This window comes from Sarcophilus harrisii, chromosome 2, assembly GCF_902635505.1.
Source record: "Sarcophilus harrisii chromosome 2, mSarHar1.11, whole genome shotgun sequence".
Lineage (NCBI taxonomy): Eukaryota > Metazoa > Chordata > Mammalia > Dasyuromorphia > Dasyuridae > Sarcophilus > Sarcophilus harrisii.
In genome coordinates this window covers 640,656,197-640,678,195 of record NC_045427.1, presented here as the reverse complement: position 1 = coordinate 640,678,195, position 21,999 = coordinate 640,656,197, and the positions used below count along the sequence as shown (strand labels likewise).

Here is a 21,999-nt window from a genome sequence, read left to right as displayed (position 1 = left end):
TTTCAATAAGTTGATTTTATGTTTTTGTGTATAAATACATACATACTTATGTATTTATGTATGCATGTTTATATAGTTTGTTTGAAAGTTTACAGCCCTATAATTAAGAATGCCTAGACTAGCTGATCTCTTAACATTCCTTTGTAACCTAACATCTTATGGTTCCATAATTCTGTGCTTCCATTCTGTCTTGATGTTGCTGCTGTGGAGAAAATATTTAATTCTATTCAGTAAACATTTATTAAATAGCTATCTGTACTAAGCTATACATCAGTCAGTATTAAAGCTTAGCATGAGCTTGGTTGTTATTATTATTATTTAAGAGTTAAGTATTCCACAGGACAGTAGAGTTTGAAGCAGGGACTGGAGCACCTCCCATTTTCATGATCCTTGTGTTTTAGGCAATAAGTTCTCTGTCGTCTCTCTTGGTCAATGAATAGGATTTTCTTTTAGCCAATCAATTATTCTTTCTAAAAGAAAGTCGACATGTAGACTATTTTTGGATAGAGTATGGGTAACCATTAAGGTTAGGGCTAAGTGATAATGGTTAACTATAATATAATATAATATACAATAGAATTAAAATCAAATATAACAGAACTCACCAAAGAGCCAAACTAGATTAAATGCCATTTAATCTTTCTCAGTTCCAGGAAGCATTTCAGAATCTTGCATCACCTTGCACAACAATTCTCATTACAAGGACAAATCACAGAAGTGACATTAATAGAAATTTCTAGCAAGCAGCCAGATAGAATGGCAACAGAAACGAGACAGAATTAAGTTCAAGGCCAAGTTCTGCCCTTAAGAGGCACCTTACTATGGGAAAGCCACTGAAGTTCCCGAGCCTTGGTTTCTCCATAAATAAAAAAAAACTTTTTTTGTTTGCTCCTTTGTAAATTTTAGCACCAGGAGGCCTTGATCTAGGGTCTGTGAATTTGGATTTTAATATGTTGATAGCTGTATTTCAACATACACATTTTATTTTATGCATTTAAAGCATTGGGGTGATGAGGTGATAGAGTGGATAGAGCGCTGAACCTAGAGTGAGGAAGATTCATCTCCTGCATTCAAATCTGGTCTCAGACTCTTACTAACCGGGTGATGCTGGGCAAGTCACTTCCCCTTGTTTGCTTCAGTTTCCGCTTCTGGAAAATGAGCTAGAAAAGGAAATGACAACCTACTCCAATATCTTTACCCACACTGGGATCCCAAAAAGAGTTGGACATGAGTGGAATGACAAATTTTTTAAATATTTTATTTTCCTCTAATTACATGTAAAAAACTATTTTAAATATAAATAAATAAAATTTAAACATTAAAAATAAAAAACTAAATTTAAATAAATAAAAATATTTTAAATAAAAATTATTTTAAATATAAAAAATACATGTAAAAACTATTTTAAATATTTTAAATTTAAGTATTAAATTTTGAATTCCAAATTCTATCTCTCTTTTCCTCCTCCCTTAGCCAGTAAGCAATCTGTTATAGGTTATACATGTGCAATCACGTAAACCATTGAAACTTTATTTGTACAAAGGAACAGCAATAGTCTAAGATGATCAGCTGTGAATGACATTGCTCTTCTCAGCAACAAAATGAACCAAGACAACTCTAAAGGACTTATGATGAAAAATGTTATTCATCCCCAGACAGGGAACTGATGGTGTCTGAATACAGATTGAAGCACTTTTTTTACTTTATTTTTCTTGGGGTTCTTTTTTTTTTTTTTGGCTCTGTGTTTTCTTTTACAACATGACTAATATGGAAATGTTTTGCACGACTGCACATGTATAACCTAGATCAAATTGCTTGCCTTCTCAGTGAGGGGGTGGGAACTGGGGACAAAGGAAGGGAAAAAATTTGGAATTCAAAGTTTTAAGAATAACCGTTAAAAATAATTGCTTTTATATGTAACTTGGAAAAATAAAATACTAAATAAATTTTTTAAATTTTAAATTAAAAAATAAATATAAATAAGAATTGCTTTTTCATGTAACTAAGGAAAATAAAATACTAAATAAGTTTTATTTTAATTTTTAAAAATCATGTAAAACATTTCCATATTAGTCATTTTATGGAAAAAAACTCAAACTCAGCAAAGAAAGAAAGAGAAAAATAGTGTGCTCTAGTCTATATTCAGACACCAGTTCTTTGGAGGCGGATAGCATTTTCATCATTGTCTTGCATCATTGTATTGCCAAGAATAGCAAAGTCACTCACAGTTCTCCATTGTATAATACTGCTGTTACTTTGTATAACCTTCTCCTGTTTCTGCTCGCTTCACTTTGTCTCAATTCATCTAAATCTTTCCAGGTTTTTCTGAATCCATCTTGCTCCTCATTTCTTATAGTACTGTAGTATTTCGTTACAATCAGATACCACAACTTGTTCAGCCATTCCCCAATTGATGGGCATCCTTTCAATTTCTAATTCTTTGTCCCTACAAAAAGAGCTGCTGTAAATATTTTTGTACAAATGGGATTTTTGCCCTTTCTTTGTTAAAAATCTCTCTGGGATACAGATCTAGTAGTGGGATTGCTGGATCAAAAGGTCTGCACGTTTTGACAGCCCTTTGGGTGTAGTGAATAAAAAAATTTAAAACATTCTGAGAAGGGACCCGTAGGCTTCACCTCAGTGCCAGAAGGTTCCAGGATACCCACAAAAACCCAGTTCAGAAGCCCTGCTCTCGTGTAATGCATAAATTCTAGAATGGTCACTTTCTTTGAAATAAGGAAGAGTTCCTCACTCCCAGATGTTGAGGCTGTATGATTTGATTAAGTCTAAATCTGAATCCACTGGAAAGGATGACTTAGGGAGTTTATGAACAGCAGGTTACCAGAGCATCAGACCAGTGTGGACTCAGCCTCATAAACCAACTAGTGACCCATGTTACAGTGATTTGTGCTTGTAGCCCCTGCTGTCATGATGATCTGTGGCTGTCTGGGCACCAGAAGGACCCATGGTTCATGTCTCTTCCTCTGCACAAGAAAGAAGGAGAACTGTAGGATGGGTAACCAAAAGAGAAGGAATCAGTCAGCACCAAGAAAGGCAAACCAGTTCCTTCCTTTAAGGAAGCACATTTTAACAGTGGAATCGACATAACTAACCCAGTTAAAATAAATAGACTGAGTAGGTGATCGAAGGCAAGCTTAATGGGTAAGGGCCAAGCAGCAAATAGGACTCTGGGAAAATCTTATTGTAGAGGGCGGGATGGAAACAACCTGAACGGAAATCCTACATTGGAAGGTAGAAGCTTTGTGACTCCAGTCAAATCACTCTAATCTCTAAACTTCAGTTTGCTCATCGGTGAAATGGGAATAGCACTTATTTCTCTGATGTTACAAGCATCAACTAAGAGAACACATGTAAAACATTTTGCAAACCTTAATGCAAGATGCTAATTATTATAATTATCGAGCTGTATCTTGGAAGAAGGACCTACCACTCCCTTTTGTTAACATCAGTCAATCATGCAAGGCTTTTCACTATAACAATAACATCCTAGGATTTAATGTTAGGAGGGACTGGAGAGATTTCCAGTCCCTTGTTTTCCTTTTAGTTTTCCAGTGGCAAAAGCATTTGATAGGAAACAACATAAGAATTCGGATTTAAAAAAAAGTAGAAAAGACCTTGTCTATCCCCATTCCCCCCTACACATATAGGTGCAACCTCCCAAGACGCCAAACATTTAGTTCTGATCATTGCTTATTGTGGCCAGAGGGCACCCATTCTTCTAAACTCCTGGCCCAGGAGATGGATTTCTAGGTTACAGTTCCCTCCCTTCAAGTTCACTACTCCAGAGAGTCATCTGGAGTCACAGTGCATGACTGACACTGTCCCCTTCTGTAACCCCACTCCCCCTGGAAGTTCTGACTTTACTTGGCTATGACTTAACAAGCTGAGCAAAAATCCCCTCTCCAACATACTTCAGAGAGGGTCCTCCAGCCTGCTTAAAGAAGTCTAAGATTGAGGAGCTTAGTAGCCGCCGAAGATGGCCAGTCCTCTTGGAGATGGTTCTCATTAATAGAAATTTCTTGATTCAAACCCAAACTTTCTACCTTCTGACCCTAGTTCTGAACTCTTGGGCCAAACAGAGCAGGTTTGATCCTATTTCTCTAAGGAAAACTTATAGGAGACCATCACACCTCTTCTATTTCTTCTCCTACATCTTCTAAATGTCCTTGATGTTTTTTTAAAGGCTATTCTCATAACATGATAATCACAAGAGCCTTGACCATCTTGCTTGTCTTCCTCTGGACGTTTTTCATTTTCTATAACGAGGGACTACGCACAGTACTCCAACTATGGTCTGACCAAATCTGATTACAGCAGAGATCTCCCTACCTAGACCTTAGACCCTCATGTATGTTCTAATGTAGTTCAAGAGAGCCTCGAAGTCTTTATGAATACTATGTCACCGTGGGGTCATGGAACTTGCAATCTGTGAACAGCCAGCTTTTAGGGCCTAGGACCAGGATATGGAGACTAAAAGGGACATATTCCCAAGTCCCAGAGCCATGATGATTGGTGCCCCAGGTAATAATTTTGCAGAGTTAATAATCTTCTCACAAGACCAAGTTCTGGGTTGGACTCAAAGGCTTAGTTATACATAATCCTACGCATCCTGAAAAATCAGGCCTCTGGACTAAAACTACATAAAGTGTAGAGCTCTTTGAGGACTGCCTCCCCTCCTGGGACGGCTGATTTGTTTTCTCCCCAGATAAGAACATGACCTATTACAGAATGTCACAAACTGAAATAATCAGTGTCTGAGAAGCAAGAAACGTATCTGTTTAGTGCATTTTTATTTCTCAGATGACCTTTGGTGGTCAGGAATCAAGAATCATAATGTCCAATTATCTTCATTAGATTATCTCTGACTGATTTTGTAGGAAAGGCATAATCTTTAAATGGAATTCCCCCCCAAATCAGAGAGCCCATAGAGCTGAGGACTGGGAACAGTGAGTCAGGACCCTGCAAAAGCTGTGGCTCAGAGGTACTATCAATTCCCAAGAGGAATATATGCCTCTTGGTGTATGTGTATGTACATATATACATATATGTATATTTGTATATAAATATATGTATACATGTATATGTATGTATGTATGTATACACACACACCAAGAAGTGTGTGGAGTATATTGGAGGTCTGAGTCTGATCATTACAGAGTGGGATTTTTTTCCCCTCAACAAAAGAAAGAATACCTTGCAATGATTCCTACAAGTTGTTTCATTTAGAAGTTTGACTCAATTTATGGAAGTCTCTGTTTATTGACTTCTGTAGTTTGATCATCACATTGGAATGTTCCAAGAGGGGTGGGGGGAAAGCCCTGAAAACGCGCTATAAAATGAAGTCTGCGTTTGCTGGTAAGAAACACAAAGCACTTGGCATCCGTCGGGAGGCTGGCCCTTTGATGTGAAGAAGGGAAGAGTTCTTACTGTTTCCATTTTGGGTTAGGAAAGGAGAAGATGGCTCAGTGATCTATTTAGTGAATCCGGAAGCTTCGGGTTGTAACCGAGAAACCCCCAGAGATGGCGTTTTGAGGATCCCCGGATATGTCAGGTAGAAATAGGTGGCAAATGAGGAAGCCCCTCATAATAAAGGCAAGAAAAATGAATAAGACCGAACCCCCAGTTATCACCTGGCTGAGGCTTTGTCACAGGCTGAAGCTACCTTTGAATTGTTAGTGGGAGCAGGAAAAAATGTGTCCCTGAGTATTCTGGGGGGTCATCTCCTCCCGAAACGCGGTCCGGCCTACAGCTGCCCGGCCTGCTCGCCGTCCGTCCGAGGAGGGAAGGTCTGATTTTAGTTCTGGTAATGGCCTCGCTTTTGAATAGTTTTTTTTTCTCTTCTGTTTTTGAAAGTGTTCATACAATTAATGCCTCATGCATGTATTCAACAATAGTTGCCTAGCAACCACCCAGAAGCATTTTTGGAGAGCAAAGGGCCGAAAATGAATGAATAGCAAGCGTAGTTTGCATTGTAGGTGAAGGGATTGGGAGTCTGCTCTGGGTCCCAACCCAGGTGCCCGAGGAATTGGATTTGCTCTTCCACGTATTACTCTGGCTGTAACCACCTATCCCAGTGTGTATAAAGCCCCCGTTAGAAAATGCTTTTTGTCTTCAGTCGTGTAGTCGGATTAGTCACAGTAAGCTTCTGGAAGAAGGACCTCTAGAGGTTCAGAGCATCAGAGCTTTAAAAATTGGAAAAGATCCTAAAGGACCGCTATGTCCCCTCCTCATTTTACAGAGAAGGAAACTGAGGCACAGATTGGAAAATGTAAGCGACTTGTAGTCATCAAATTGTAGATTTAAAGCTGAGAGGGACTGAACCTCATTTTATAGGGAAACTGAGGCACAAAGGTACAGACTGGAGAATGTGATTTGTGATCATAGAATTATAGATTTAAAACTGGTAGGGACCCTAAAAGCCATTGAATGTCATTTTACAGAGGAGGAAACTGAAGCACAAATTGAAGAGTGTAGATTTAAAACCGGTAGGGACCCTAGAGGTCATTGACCTCATTTTATGGAGGAGGAAACAGACACAGAGATTGGAGATCACAAATTGAAAGCTGGAAGAATCCCTAAAGTGATCAATTCCATAACCTTTCTTCCCTTTTCACTTTCTAGATGAGGAATGTGATATAGAGATTAAGTGACTTAATTATGAATTAATTATATATAAATAATAATTTTAAAATAATATTTAATTTTTAAAAAATAAATTTTATTTTATTAAAGTTTTTAAATTAAAAAATAAAATTATTAAAAATAAAAAAGAATAAAATTACATGTAATAATTTAAAAATAATAAAATTAATTAATTAAAAAAAGAGATTAAATGACATAAGACTAAATCATATAACTATTAAATACCGGAGATAGTATGTGGATTTATGTCCTCTTGACGCTTAAGATCAGCACCCTTTCCCCTATATCAGGACATTTATTCAATTTCTTTCTAATCCAATCCAGTAACATTTATTAAGCACCTACTATGTGCCCGGCACTGTACTATACCTAGGGGTAAAATTAATCTCATTAAGCAGAATTAATTACTTATCCCTAATTCCAAACATCTGGTCCCTCTTCCTCACCCTCAGACTGAGTGTGCCACAGGCATAGCCAGGGGCTTTATCCTAGATAGGAAAGCTCCCTCCCTTGTTCTGAGTGGCCTGGGTCCTCTCACAGGCAAGCTCTTTTTGTAGCTGGAAGGGATCTCTGAGATTTGGGCTGACTGGATCACCCGTTTACAGATTAGTAAACTGAGCTTCTGAGAAAGAAGGTGATTTAGCATGATCATGGGGTTAATTGAGGTGCGGAGTTAAAACTGAAGTCTTGTATCCCAGTTCAGTGGTGGGTCTTAGATCTCCCCTGAATGTTTGTTTCTCCTATGGTCTGATCAACAGTTCGTAACTGAGGCCGGAGCAGGGTCTCCAAATCCTGGCAGAAACTTTGAATTCTTTGCTTATTATTGACGGAATCTGATTCCATTGGTGTAGGTAGGGGCTCCCAGTGGAGAAATTCCCTCTGCATCTTCTCTGACATGGAAGGTCTTAGAGAATTGCCCTGAGTGCCACAAGTTAAATTTCCTGGGCAGGATCACACGGTCAGTCTGTCAGTAGTGATACTTGAACCCTAGTCAGCCTTTAGTCTACTGGACCAATGGTGTCAAACTCAGAGAGCCAGGCCCACTTCTCAGGTCTTAGAAAACCACAAATTCACATTATCTGTGTTGCATTGTATTTTTAGTTAGTTTTTTTTTTTTTTTTTTAACATTTCTTGTATTTATTTTAATTTGTCTGAAGGGAGAAAGAGGAAGGTTTATGCTGCATACTTATTTCCCAATTCCTTGTTTTTTACTGGAGTTCAGATAATGAAAACTTTTGACTTACGCCATTATTTTTTCTTTTTTAATGATGGGAGGGCATATTAGTAACCATTTTCCTTAAGGGTCAGAATTTATCAGTTCCTCTTCTTATAAATTCTAAATTCCTCTTCACTTGTTACAATGGAATTAAATAGTCTGAGAGGCAGGCAGCTTGACAAGTGTGGGACTGCAAGCCAGGGTTCAAATCCTACCACCTGTGATGAACATCATCTATGTGACCATAATACTCTAGGATTTCTCTGACAATTCTCTAACACTACAGACAGCAGGAAGGTGTCGGCCTGCATTAGTGAAGGAAATTTCCTCACTTGGGAAGACTTCCTTCCAGTGAAATTCCAGGTCTAGTCCTATCCTTCTAAGTAGCCCACAAAATAATACATACATATGTAATATAAATGTATTAATATTTTATTATATTGTATATATTAAATTAGTATTTTATTATTAGTATAATAATATGATAATTATTAAATATATAATAATTGCTAAATATAATAATTCCAAACAAATAATATAAAAATAAGTAAATTTGTTTGTTTATTTGTTTGTCTCCAGTTCAATTCAACAGTTATTAAGGGCCCACTTATGTGACAGAAAAGCAGGATTACAAAGTTTTTTGCTTTGTCGCTTTTCTTTAAAATGTTGCCTGCCTTTAAGAAGCTTCCATCACTTGGGAGGCTGTGACTTGTCCACACCCAGATCTGAGCAGAGGTTCAGAGCAAGTACTGGGGGAAGGGATCATCCCCCACCTCCACCTCCTCGACTGTTGGCTGTGTTTCCATAACACAAGAATGTGTCAGGACAGGCAACGGTTAAACTCCATAGAGACATGTGTCAGTTGATCCCACAATTTACCAGAACTTCTTCCTCCTCTGGACTTGCCAAGGGGCTCCCCTCCATGAGGATGGGCCACAAGCTAGCGGGTTCTGTTGGAAGTCCACCGTACGTACCTCGTCTCCTCCAGGAATCAAGGGAGGGATGCGTTTTCAGAAGGCGGAGGTGTGCCGCCATCTTGACGGCCTGGGATTTTTATCACCTGGGGGCTAGAGTCAGGTAGATGTGCTATTTTCCCGAAGCAGGAGGTGGAGGCCATTTTCAAGGAAGAGGGTGTGTTGGTAGAGGGCTGCCTTTCTTTTCAGGATGGTGTCTCTTGCTGGAAAGATAATCAGCTATAATGTCATCCACCACCTCTCCGTATGCATGACTGCATAAAGCTTGTATAGCAGTTTATTATTATAAAATTAGTATTGCATAGAACAAACCCGGGATTCAAGCCAGGCAAAATAGACAGTGAATAGTTATATAAGACTTTGGAGCCTCATGTAGCACACAAGCTCACTGTATTTTCTTCTCAATTGTCTGCTGTTTGCTAATGTTTCCCTTTCAACATGATTACATCTCAGTTTAATAGTACTTGCCATTCCAAGGTTTACGGTGCCAGCCTCTGACATAGTTACATCCCCTCTGTGCTAGAAATATTGTGTGGATATATTAAAGCCTAGCCCGACATGGTTAGCTAATGGGTTAGTCAGAAGCTCTGCCCTTATATAATTAAGTGATGTATGTAATTTTGTGTTAACACATTTGCAATGTGTGTTTCCCTGGCGATTGCAATGCTTTATTCTGTGTAAAGTGTGACATTTTAATTCCCACTGAACAATTTCCTACCTTGATTCTCCCTGTATTTGTGGCAGGGTATTATTTTGCAATCAAGATAAAAGCATTATTTATGAAATTTCCAGACTATCCTATTACTGGGAACTTTCAGCTGCAGATCAATCTCTTTTTTATTGATCTTTGTTAAAATCTTTATTGGAATTTAAATTTAATCTCTGGGCTATGGATTTTCCCAGAATTTCATCAGCAGGTATAGGCTGGTTTTTCTTTACTTTTATTTTTAGTCAGCATTGCATAGATGAAATTTTCTTTAAAAAAAAATAATAATCCTCATCCATCAGCCCCCATCTTAGTGAGGGAACATTTAAAAAAAAAAATTGTTGTTGATTCTTTCTTCATTAAGATGATAGGATTTAGTGTTATTAGAAAGAAGCTTAGAGATCATCTAGTCCAGAATCAGAGCTGGAAGTCCCAGGCCAATCCTATTATTTTACAGATGAGTAAACTGAGGCATAAATGGATAGTGTCAGAGGTAGGATTTGAAGGTCATTCGCTTCCTCTGATCATTTTATTGAAATCCAAAGACCCTGCCAAGGTCACACGGTACAGACACAGCCCCTCTGACTGAAGGGGATCTTGGCTCACCAAACAAGACTGGAAAGTGGGAATTGGACAGAGAAAAAGTTCAGTTTGACAGACCATCCGTGTTCTACGTATAGGAGCCGTTGACATTGGCCCCAGCTTCAGAGTCACGTGGGTGAGAGGAGCTTGTTTGGGGAGTGAGTGTCTTCCCCTCGGTAAAGATAATCCTGGCAGGAAGGGGAGGTGCTCAAAGCCAGCGCTTGGGCCGTTCACCTTGCCCTTTGGATATTAATTGTCTCCATGAGACTAGTGCGATTCCTCCTGGCTGGTGGAAGCTTAGAATTCTGAAAACCCGGGGGAAGATGGATCGGGTCGCTTTGATTTTCCAACCCCGTCTGACAAGAGCAGGCTGGAGGCAGTAGGCAGTGCCAGATACAAGATGGGGGTGTGGGGTTGCCCCGGTGCCATTGCCAACATCTTCCCTTTGGTCCCTTAATTTAGGCCTGAGCAAACAGCTGGGTGGATTGTGCTCTGAAGGGCTTGCCAGAGTGACCCACGGGGGAGGCAGAGGGCTCCAAGTTAGCTTTTCCTGTTGTGTTTTTTGGCACGTGAACACAGTGGGAATGTACTCCATCGGCTTTTATTGACTTTATTAATTATAGTTCCCTGGAATTTGTGTTTTAGTAACATATAGTCCCAGGAGGATGTGCCTGCTTTTCTATCCCAGACACAGGTAGAAGTATTCAAAGTTTTTTTCCAAAACCAGTGGTCACCACTGCCCCGTGGCCAACCTGAACCGCCATCTGAGCCCTGCCACTGACTCTCTGTGTGATCAGGAGCAAATCCCTTTACCGCTCTGGACCTCAGTTTCTCATCTGTAAAATGAGCTCATTGAACTGAGTCATTATTAAGGTGACTAAGAACTCCACAATTCTATAAATCTCCCTAAAAAGTCTACTGTAACTACACCTACACATCCTGCTAAAGGGCTTAGCCCAGTGCCTGCTACATTTCAGTTATTCAGTTTTGTCCAGTTCCTCATAAACCCATTTGGGGTTTTCTTGGCAAACATAATGCAATGACTTGCCATTTCCTTCTCCAGCTCGTTTTCCAGATGAAGCAAACAGGGTTAAGTGACTTACCCAGGGTCACCCAATTAGTAAATGTCCAAGGTCAGATTTGAAATGAGTCTTCCTTCCTCCGGGCTTGGCAGTCTACCCGTAGTGCCACTTAGCTGCTGCTATCCCAGGCTTTTAACAAGTGTTTTTCTCTTTCCCCTTCCTTTTATCCCTAGTAGTAAACTTTAGATCTGGTTCTAATGGAACATCAAATCAATGTTCTTAACATGAAAACTCCAATAGCCCTGGAGATAAATTCTTTTTAATGTCTATACTGACCCCCAATCCAGGTTTATCTTTTTAAGAATATTCATCCGTTTCCTCACTTTCCAATAAGCATAAAAATAAAAAAGTAGATCAGTGATACAGACAAGATAAGCCATTAACAGGAAACAGTAATAGTCCTAGTCCAGTGTTTAATAAAGCCAAAAATATAAATTGTTTGGGGAGAAGACTCATTAAACAGCAAGAATTTCTGGAAAGGGGTTTGGCTGAAAAGCACTTTGGAAGAAAAGAAAGGGTAAGAACCTGAATTTAGGGTCTAGGCAAGAGGAAAAGAAAGTCAGGGGAGTAGGAGCAGATTGCTAGTGCAGAGCACATTCCTCTCTTATCACTCTCTTCATCTTGGTAAAGAGGGGTGGAGCAAAGAGAAGAAAGCCTGTTAGGGGAAGACTGGGTTGAAAATGTGTGATTAACAGTCATAGCCATGAATATGAATTGAGGGAACTCTTAGAAAGCAAAATCCAACTCTGAGTTGTTGACTAGTAACTGAGGGGCAGAGGAAAATCTATTATGCTTCAGATAAACCTAAAAAAAGCAGAGAAGCAATCATGCTCTCTAATGAGGTAATTGTAAAAATAAATTTAACTAAAGAGATAAACTGGAAAAGGACCTTTTGCTTAAGGCACTATAGATAATGAATCTGTGTGTGTGTGTGTGTGTGTGTGTGTATTCTTTTACATATATACATACACATACATACACACACACACACATATATATATATATATACACCAAATAGCATAGAATATAATCCTTAAAGGAATAATTGTTATATACAGGAAGAAATAGTAGAATTATAATAGTTGGGAACTTCAGTGCACCCATTTCAGATTTGGACAAATCTAATCAAAAAAGATAAACAAAGCATTTCAGAGCTTGAGTCGAATTTTAGAAAGATTAAATATGACTTATCTCTGATGATTCTCAAATGAATATAGAGACAAAAATAAATATTTCTCATAGCTCTTGGTTCATTTACAAAATTAGGGGATAGAAATTTCACAAACAAATCCAGAAATGTTGATTATATCTTTAACTGACCTGACCATAGTACAATAAAGTGATTTTTGAGGGAGGCATTAAAAAATACAGACTAGATCACTAAGTCCTAAAGAATTGGTGGGTGACAGATCAAAATGGAAACTATAGATAATTTCCTTAAAGAAAATGACAGCAATGAGACCCTGAAAGTTTTGGGGAAGCAGCAAAAACAATCCTTAGAGGAAAATGTATATCTCTAAAAATACTCTGAAAAAAAGTTCCAATTCAGTTTTTATATCATATACTACAATAAGTTCCAAATGAATGCATGATCAGAATATTAAAGTTCACATCATTTTTAAAAGTTAGAATAGATTGAAATGTGGTACCTATGGCCATATCCAACATTTTGAAGGGTTGTTGAAAGTATGAGGGATCTAACACCCTCTTATTGGACTTTTGAATTGGTTTATCCATTCTAGAAGAAAATTTAGAATTATTGAGAAAAGTCAATATCATTCATACCCTTGGAGCTAGAGATCTCAGTGCTAAACATTTATGCTCAAGTGAGATCAAAGATTGAAAGGAAGGCTCCTCCATGTCAAAATAGTCAAAACAAAACTTTTTTGGGTAGCAAAGAACTGGAAATAAAATAAATGTCTATCAATTAGGGAATGGCTGAACAAATTGTGGTATATAAGCATAATAGAATATTATATAAATGACACTGTAAAACATGATAAATATGAGGTATTCAGAGAAACTTGGCAAGGCATGTATGAATTGATTCAGAGTGAAGCAAGCAAAACAGGAAAAACAATATACACAGTAACTATTATAATGTAAGCAGAAAGAGCAATAAATGGAAGCCAAATATGTAATCTTTAAAAAAAAAATTCATTTAAAGTTTTGAGCTCCAAATTCTTCTCTCCCTGATAGTCCTTGAATTGAAACTAATCAGATATAGGTTATACATAAGCAATTATGAATAACATTTCCTTAATGGTCATTTTGTAGAAGACTCAAATAAAAGAAAAAATTAAAGAAAGTGAAAAATAGCATGCTTTAATCTTTATTCAAACAATTATCAATTCTTTCTCTGGAGATGGATAATATGCTTCACTGTCAGTCCCATAGGACTGGATTATTGTATTGCCGAGAATAGACAAGTCATTTACAATTCTTCATTGAAGATTATTGTTTTACTGTGTACGATGTTATCCTGATTCTGTTAATTTCATTACATATCAGTTTATGGAAATTTTTCCAGACTTTTCTGAAATCATCTTGCTTGTCATTTCTTATAGCAGAATAATATTTTGTTTCCAACATATACTACACCTTGTATAGCCATTCCCTAATTGATGAGTATCCCTTCAGTTTCTAATTCTTAGCCTCCACAAAATAGAATTGCTATAAATATTTTTTTACAAATAGGTCCTTTTCCCTTTATTTGTTTCTTTTTATGGCTTTGGGTCACAGATCCAGAAGTGTTATCATTAGATCTAAGGATGTGCACAGTTTGACAGCCCTTTGGGCATAGTTCCAAATTATTTTCCAGAATGGTTGGATCAGTTCACAGCTCCACCAAAGTGCATTAATGTTCAGTTTTCTCACATCCTCTCTCATTTTAGTCAATCTGGTAGATATTATTTTCATTTGCATTTCTCTAATCAGCAGTGATTAAGAGCATTTTTTTATCTGACTGATTTCTTTGCCTGAAAATTGCATGTTCAAACACTTTGACCATTTATCAATTGGGGAATGACTTGTATTTTGATAAATTTGACTTCATTCTCTAAATATTTGAGAAATGAGAACTTTAATCAGAGATACTTGTTACAAAAATTTTCTGCCATTTTTTCTTTCCTTAAAATTTTGGTTGTATTGATTTTGTTTGTGCAAAACCTTTTTAATTTTATCTAACCAAAATTATCTATTTTATATTTTGTGATGTTCTTTTTCCTTTTCCATACATCCAAGACATTTCTGTGCTCTCTTAATTTATTTACAGTATCATCTTTTATGTGTACATCATGTACTTATCTTGAACTTATCTTGGTATATGGTCTGATATTGGCTTGACTCTTAAAAAGAAATGTATAAGTGAATGAATGAATGATAAAAAGCAATAATAATTCCCAGGAGCCAGGCACTGTTGTAAATGCTGGTAATAAAAATACAATTGCCTGAAATAACACATATTCCCACGAGGGAGGCAATACACATAGGGAAGTGGTGGCCAGAGGATGATTTGGGTAGAAGGTCACGTGAGTGGAGAAGCCCCTTTCCAAACATTATTGTGATATTGATTTTATTTCAGTATTCCGAGCAAGAGATGGAAGGAGGAGAGGAATCATAACCTCCCTCATTGTAGGGAAGATAGCAGGATGGCTTGAATGGAGAGCTGGTTGAGATGGATGGTTATGAGGAGCTAAGAAGGTTGCATTCATTCAAGCCCTAACTGAGATGACTCAGCTCCATCCAGGGCAGCGATTGTTGAGTGGTTTCCTGAGGTTAAGATGATGCTGGTCACTCTAAAGAGCAGCGGGGCTCATTCAATAGGCAGACAACAAAATGGCTCAAGTTGAGCCTGACGGTATAAGGAAATGTCCTTTCCTCATTGCTTTGGAGAGGTAAGAAACTATAGTGTGGAATCTTACATATATGTCAGACGTAGCTTCTTTGTTATTTTGTTAGCTTAAGCAGCTTTCTTTGTTAACAATGGAAGATTCAGGGGAGGTAGGGTTGTAGCAATATATCTGCAAATGACTGTCTTGTATAAAAAAGAAGGATCACTAACACTTCAATATTAAACATTTATTGTGCACCTACTGTTTCCAGAAAAGCACTCTTAGATGATATGAAAATAAATAGTGTAGATATTTCTTAGCATTATATTTGGGACAGGAGTAGATGCTGAATAAATGTTTATTGACTACTGACTGATTGACATGGTGCTTGCCCTCACTGATATTAGTTTTAGGAGGGGATTAACAGAGGAGATAGGTGAATACAATTCACAGAATTGTTTAAGTACTTCTCTAGTTTCCTCCCTCCCTAGCCACCATACATTTAACAACTTTGTGAATATTTAAGTATGTATTTATTGGCTTTCTGCTTATGCTGTATTTTTATATGTAATTGTCTCTCCAATGAAAAAGTAAGTTCACCATGAAGAGGGATCTTTTAATATTTATTTATTTATTTATTTATTTATTTATTTTTTTGCTGAGACAATTGGGATTAAGTGACTTACCCAGGGTCACCCAGCTAAGAAGTCTAGCTGCCCCTGATTGTTTCATTTTTTGTATGTGTATCCCCATAGCCTAGCATGATGCTTAATAAATATTTTTAAAATATATTTTATTCTTTCCCAAATACATGTTAAAATAATTTTTAACACTTTAAAACAATTTTTACATATTTCAAATTCTATCCCTCCCCAAGATGGTAAACTATCTGATATAGATTACAAAAGTGCAATCAGAGTGGGTAAGTTAGTTGGTTAGTTGAGAAATACACTCCGAAACAGAGCTCTCAGGCAAGAAAACTTTGTTTTAAATTGTTTGCCAAGTCAGGAGAGCGGGCCGGCTTTAGAAAGTTTATCCAGTAGACCTATATCTGGCTCCATCAAAGCAAATTATCTGCCTTCTTGGTAATGTGTCAGGGATTATAAGCAACCAATCACTGTGCTTGTCCATATGCCCCTCATTTCTAAAGTAGTAACAAGTCTGGCAGAGTCTGGCCCTGCAGTCTGTTGTCAATCATGAAAAAAGGATATTTCCAACTTTACCATTCTTTTGATTCCAAAAAAGTAAAAAAAATCCCACAAGTAGCAGAAAATCGTGGCAAGGAGTCAGATGGTGTGTGTGACCCCTGCCCCTCCCTTTCCCCATTGGGTGACTTCCTTCCCCTGGGTCGTTCGACATCTTGATGTGTTAGAGTTTGTCCATCTGTACAATGGTTGAATAATTCTTGTTCCCCAAAATATTTGTGAGAAGCTTTGTGTTTCTCAGTGAAAGGTACAGCAGTAGGACAAAGTATCATTACTTATTCATCGATGGAAGGCACACAAAGGCCCTTTGAGTCCCCACTCTTTGTAAGCCCTCTTGTAAATTACCTACTACTTAAACATCAGATTTCAGAGGTCATCAAATACTTTTTGTTTTGTTGTGTTTTCTTTATTATTTTTAAAAGCTAAACCGGCTAACTGGGGAATTCATGTCGGAATAAAAAGGCATGAAAGAAAGGGTATTTTCAACTTGCACAATAGTACAAAGGAGAACAAGAATCATCATGTTTTTCTAAAGAGCTCACAGCTGTTTAATTTTATAGTAAAATTACTTTAATAACTTTGCTAATTCAAAGACAAAACCAAATGGCTTTTGTTGCAAAACTGGCCTGCCATATGTGATTTGGAAAACCAAGTTAAGATTTAATCAGCTCCTAAGATCATATTAAAAATACAGGGCATTTTTCTTAATGCTGATTGGGGGTAGTCATGATTAATCAGAGTAGAAGTCAAATCTAAGAAAACATCAATACCATCGCTTGGTGTTGGGAGAAGAGGGAGGAAAGGTTCATATTTTCATACACTTTCCTCTGGCTTCTCCCATCTTTCCATTAATCTTCCATGTACTTGCAGATACACTGATTGGTTTGTTTTAATACCAGCTCTGTTTACTTTTCAGGGATGGGCCTGTTATACAGGAAATTATCCAAAGTCTTCCAGCCAGAGTTGAAAATGAATTTTTTTAATAAAGTGTGCATGCTTAGTTTGGCCATCCTTAAATAGAGTGCGGGCTCTTTCAAATCTGTTTTGAGGGAGTAAAATTAGAGAATCTTTTAAAGGGAAGAAAAATCAAAGGATACCAAAAATCATCTGGCCACATTGCCTTCTCTGACAGTTGGAGAAACTGAGGCTCACCTTGAATCTTAAGGGAGGTAAGATCACACTGATAGTGAGGAATAGAAAAAAAAAAAACAATCTAATGGAAGTCTCCAGTCAGCTTTTTTTCTCTTCCACCAGAAGGAGAGATAGTATACCTTCCCTTGTTTCAATAGGGCCAAGCCTTCCATATGTTGTCCATTTTCAGAATCAAAATAAACTGCTCTTTAAAAAAAAAAAATCTTGGTTACTTTTCCATATTAGGAAATTTTAGTTTGTTTCCTTGATTCCTCTAATACTGAACTGGTTGTTACACCAGTCTATTTTTGGTCATGAGGAAACCTTTAATGCAGGGGGCAGCGATTTCAAAGGATCCTAAACCTTGGAAAAATCAATCGTTCCCAAACAACAGTTATGGTTGTAAATATAATGAAGCCATTGTACGTGGGGAAAAGAAAGGATTGTCATTTCCATAGACCCAGGCCCACCCCGTTTACCTCCGAGTGTATTTTTTTTAATGTTAAAAAAAAAAACAGCAATAAAAATGGCCGGTAATTTGGAATTGTTACCAATGAGAATGATGTCTTTTTCTGCATCAGTTTGCTATCACCCAATAGTCTCTGCACCTCCTGGTTTTCCGTGGTCTGCTGGGTGCAGAGTGGAGATTTAACACTAGAGGGCGATTGAGAGTTTCCTTTCAGCTAACAAAGCTTTGAGATGGTTTTAATATCATTTTAGTGTTTAAACTTGCTAAGGATTTGTTTCCCCCGGCTTCAGATCGCCACATATGTAACCTTGGAGTTTCCATCGACAGCGAACAATGGTCCAAATAAAGCTCTTTGGGGGGAAATCGAGAACGGGGCAGACAAGAGCTTTTGCCCAAATAAGGATTTTTTTGGGGGGGAGACCCCCGTGGGTTAGATAATGATCAGCTGACAGTTGGTCATGAGTTAATAATGTTGCGTGCTGAAATATGCAAACCATGTGGACAAAGACAAATACAGAACCGGAGCACAAGGGAGCAGATTGTGCAGCCGTGTCTGGGTAGAACCAGTCCGGGTCCTTAATGAAAAGGCAAAGGGTCCCGAGGAGGGGGTTTGTTTAATCTTTATCTGGAGGCTTAGTCCGTGGCTGCCGTGGAGCTCTCGAGATTTTAGAGCAGGGAGGGAGTTTATTGATCCTCTGTTCATGATCATAGCTCCAGAGCTGGGAGGGATCTCAGGGGTGGCTAAGCGAGTCTCATTTATTCAGCACATGGGGAAACTGAGGCCCACAGAGATCACAGAAGGTGCTAGACCATGAAGGGTCAGAGGCTCAATCGGAGCCCTTTGTTTTACAGATGGGGAAACTGAGGTCCAGGGAGATCACAGAAGGTGCTAGATTATGAAGGGTCAGAGGCTTAATCTGATTCCTTCATCTTGCAGATGGGGAAATCAAGGCCCAGAAAGATCAGTAATATAGTAGACTATGAAGATCAGAGGCTCAATCAGATTCCTTTGTTTTACAGATGGGGAAACTGAGGCCAGAGAGATCAGTAATATAGTAGACTATGAAGATCAGAGGCTCAATCAGATTCCTTTGTTTTACAGATGGGGAAACTGAGGCCAGAGAGATCAGTAATATAGTAGATTATGAAAACCAGAGGCTCAATCAGATTCCTTTGTTTTACAGATGGGGAAACTGAGGCACAGAGAGATCACAGAAGGTGCTAGGCTATGAAGGGTCAGAGGCTCAATCTGACCCTTTTGTTTTACAAATGGGGAAACTGAGGCCAGAGAGATCACAGAAGGTGCTAGACTATGAAGGGTCAGAGGCACAATCAGATTCCTTTGTTTTACAGATGGGGAAACTGAGGCACAGAGAGATCACAGAAGGTGCTAGACTATGAAGGGTCAGAGGCTCAATCTGACCCTCTTGTTTTACAGATGGGGAAACTGAGGCCCGGAGAGGTCACATAATGTGCTAGACTATGAAGGGTCAGAGCCTCAATCGGATCCCTTTGTTTTACAGATGAAGAAACTGAGGCCCAGAGAGGTCACATGTGCTAGACTATGAAGGGTCAGAGACTTTTGTTTTACAGATGGGGAAACTGAGGCCCAGAGAGATCACATAATGTGTGAGACCATGAAAGGTCAGAGACTTAATCTGACCCCTTCATTTTAGAGATGGGGAAACAGGCTTGAAGAGATAAGTAATATAGTAGACTATGAAGGGTCAGAGGCTTAATCTAGCCCCTTCATTTTAGAGATGGGGAAAATGAGGCTTAAAGAGGTCAATAGTATACTAGACTGTGAAGGGTCAGAGGCAAGCAATCAGCATTTCAGAGCGTGCAGAGCAATGGGAAAAACATCTCTCCCCTCAAGGAGGTTAGTTCTAAAGGGGGTGGGACACATCATGTGAATATCCAGAGCAAATGAAAGATAACCTTAGAAAATGCCCATCAAATATTAAAAGAATTGGAGAAAACCTGTGATGTTTTAAAGGAAGCTACCCAGAAGACCCATATTTATCACTTAAGATTGAGAGATCCATGGAAAGACTGACTTAACTGATGCAAACTGAAGTGAACAGAACCAGGACAACGTTTGTACACAGTAAGGGCAACATTGTGCAATGAAGAATGAGGAACGACTTAGCGTTTCTCAGCAATACAGCGATCCCAGACCGTCCCAAAGGGCTCATGATGAAGTGGGCTATCCACCTCCAGAGAAAGAACTGATAGAGGTTGAACAGAAACTGCAGGTCACTATTTTTCTTTTTTCTTTTTTTTATTTTTGTCTTCTTATATAAAATGACTAATATGGAAATATTTTACATGATTGCACACATGATAACCTATATCTGATTGCTTACTATCTCAGGGGGAATGGAGGGAGGAAAGGAAGGAAGTATGGAATTTGGAACTCAGAACTTAAAAAAAAATGTTTTAAACACATAATCAGGAAAATATTAAAAAAAAAAAAAAAAGGATGAGAGTGGGGCAACTAGGTGGTACAGTGGATAGCGCACTAGCCCTGAAGTCAGGAGGACCTGGGTTCAAATCTGGCCTCAGAAACTTAATACTTCCTAGCTATGTGACCCTGGGCAAGTCAATTAACCCCAATTGCCTCAGCAAAAATAAATAAATAAAAGGAAGGGAAGAAAGGAGAGAGGGAGAGGGAGGAAGGGAAGAAGGGAGAGAGGGAGGGAGGAAGGGAGGGAAAGGAAGGAGGAAGGGAAGGAAGGAAGGAAGGAAGGAAGGAAGGAAGGAAGGAAGGAAGGAAGGAAGGAAAGAAAGAAGGGAGAAAGGGAGGAAGGAAGGGAGGTTCAAACCCATCACTACCAGTCTTTAAGCAGGGACCCCTGGGTACAAACCATCCATGTTGCTCTACCAAACTTTGTATTTACCCCAAATCCCTTTCTTCTCCCTGCAGATGGGTTCTTCTTTTTATCTTTTGTTAATATATAATTGAGTTTGATTTATCCTTTGATTCTTTAGGGTCCTAGGATTTTTAGCAGGAAAGGTTTTGAGAAGCCATCCATTCTGATTCCTTATTTTATAGTTAAGAAAACTGAGACCCAGAGGGGTTACAAGTGAACTGCCCACTTGATATTGTGGCTGAACCAAGATGTGAAGGCAGATCCAAATCCAGCCTAGTTCATGCTATAAGTACCATGTCAGCCCATTTTTCTACTCGCTCCCTTCCAGAGGACTCCTTCATCTACCCTTTCTCCCTCTTTTCATCCTTTACAACAATTGTTGGTGTTCAAGAATATTCTTGTAATAAGTGCTATACAGTGCTATTACCTAAGTATACTTGTCAGCAAGACTAGGGATCATCTTACAACCGGTGTGTGTGTGTGTGTGTAATAGTGGAGGAGGGGTTTAGATTGCCTGTTACTGAGGAAGTGATGAATCATTGATGCTAAAGATCATAGGCAGTGTGGTTTAATGGGAAGAGCCTTGAATCAGGAGAGGGGGGTGGCCAAAAAACTTGAATTTCAATTCTTGCTTCCTGTGTAATTTCAAACAAAACACTTCGTGTCCCTGAGTCTCAGTTTGTTCATCCATAAAAGGAAGGGTTGGACAAGATAATGACGAAGATGATGATGATGATAACAGCCGGACGTTATCTACCACCTTAAAGTTTTATAAAGTGCTTTACAAATATTATCTCTTGATTCTCCTGTCAACCTTGGGAAGTAGACCCTATTTTCAATATTGCCATTTTTCAGATCAGGAAACTCAAGTTTAGGTGATCCAGCAAGGGAATACCTGAGGCAGAATTTGAACTTGAGTTTTGCAGACTCCAAGACTGCCCTACCCACTGGGCTACCCAGTTGCCTTAAGGATCAATCACATCCCTTCTAAATCTAGAGTTTTTTTAAAATCTGACAACCTCTTCCATCTAAGTAAGGACTGATTCTGCCTTCAAGGCCTTGTCCAAATATGAGTGATTTGGAATTTCAATTCTCCATCCTGATGGTGGCAAAAAAAAAAAAAAATTAAAAAGAGGAAGAAAATCCTCATTTTATGGACTGCTTTTTTTTTTCTTCTAAAACTTCTTTCATTGCCTGAAAGAATAGAGTCTTTTAAAATCAAAGTCTCCCCTTGGTGACATTGAACTCCTTTCTTTGTGTTGTTT

At 38.4% G+C, this 21,999-nt stretch overlaps 1 protein-coding gene across 2 annotated transcripts in view; it reads left to right on the top strand.

Moving 5' to 3' along the window:
- The window catches only part of ARID5B (AT-rich interaction domain 5B), a 202,512-nt gene that overhangs the window by 126,533 nt on the left and 53,980 nt on the right, over positions 1–21,999 (top strand). The window lies entirely within an intron of this gene.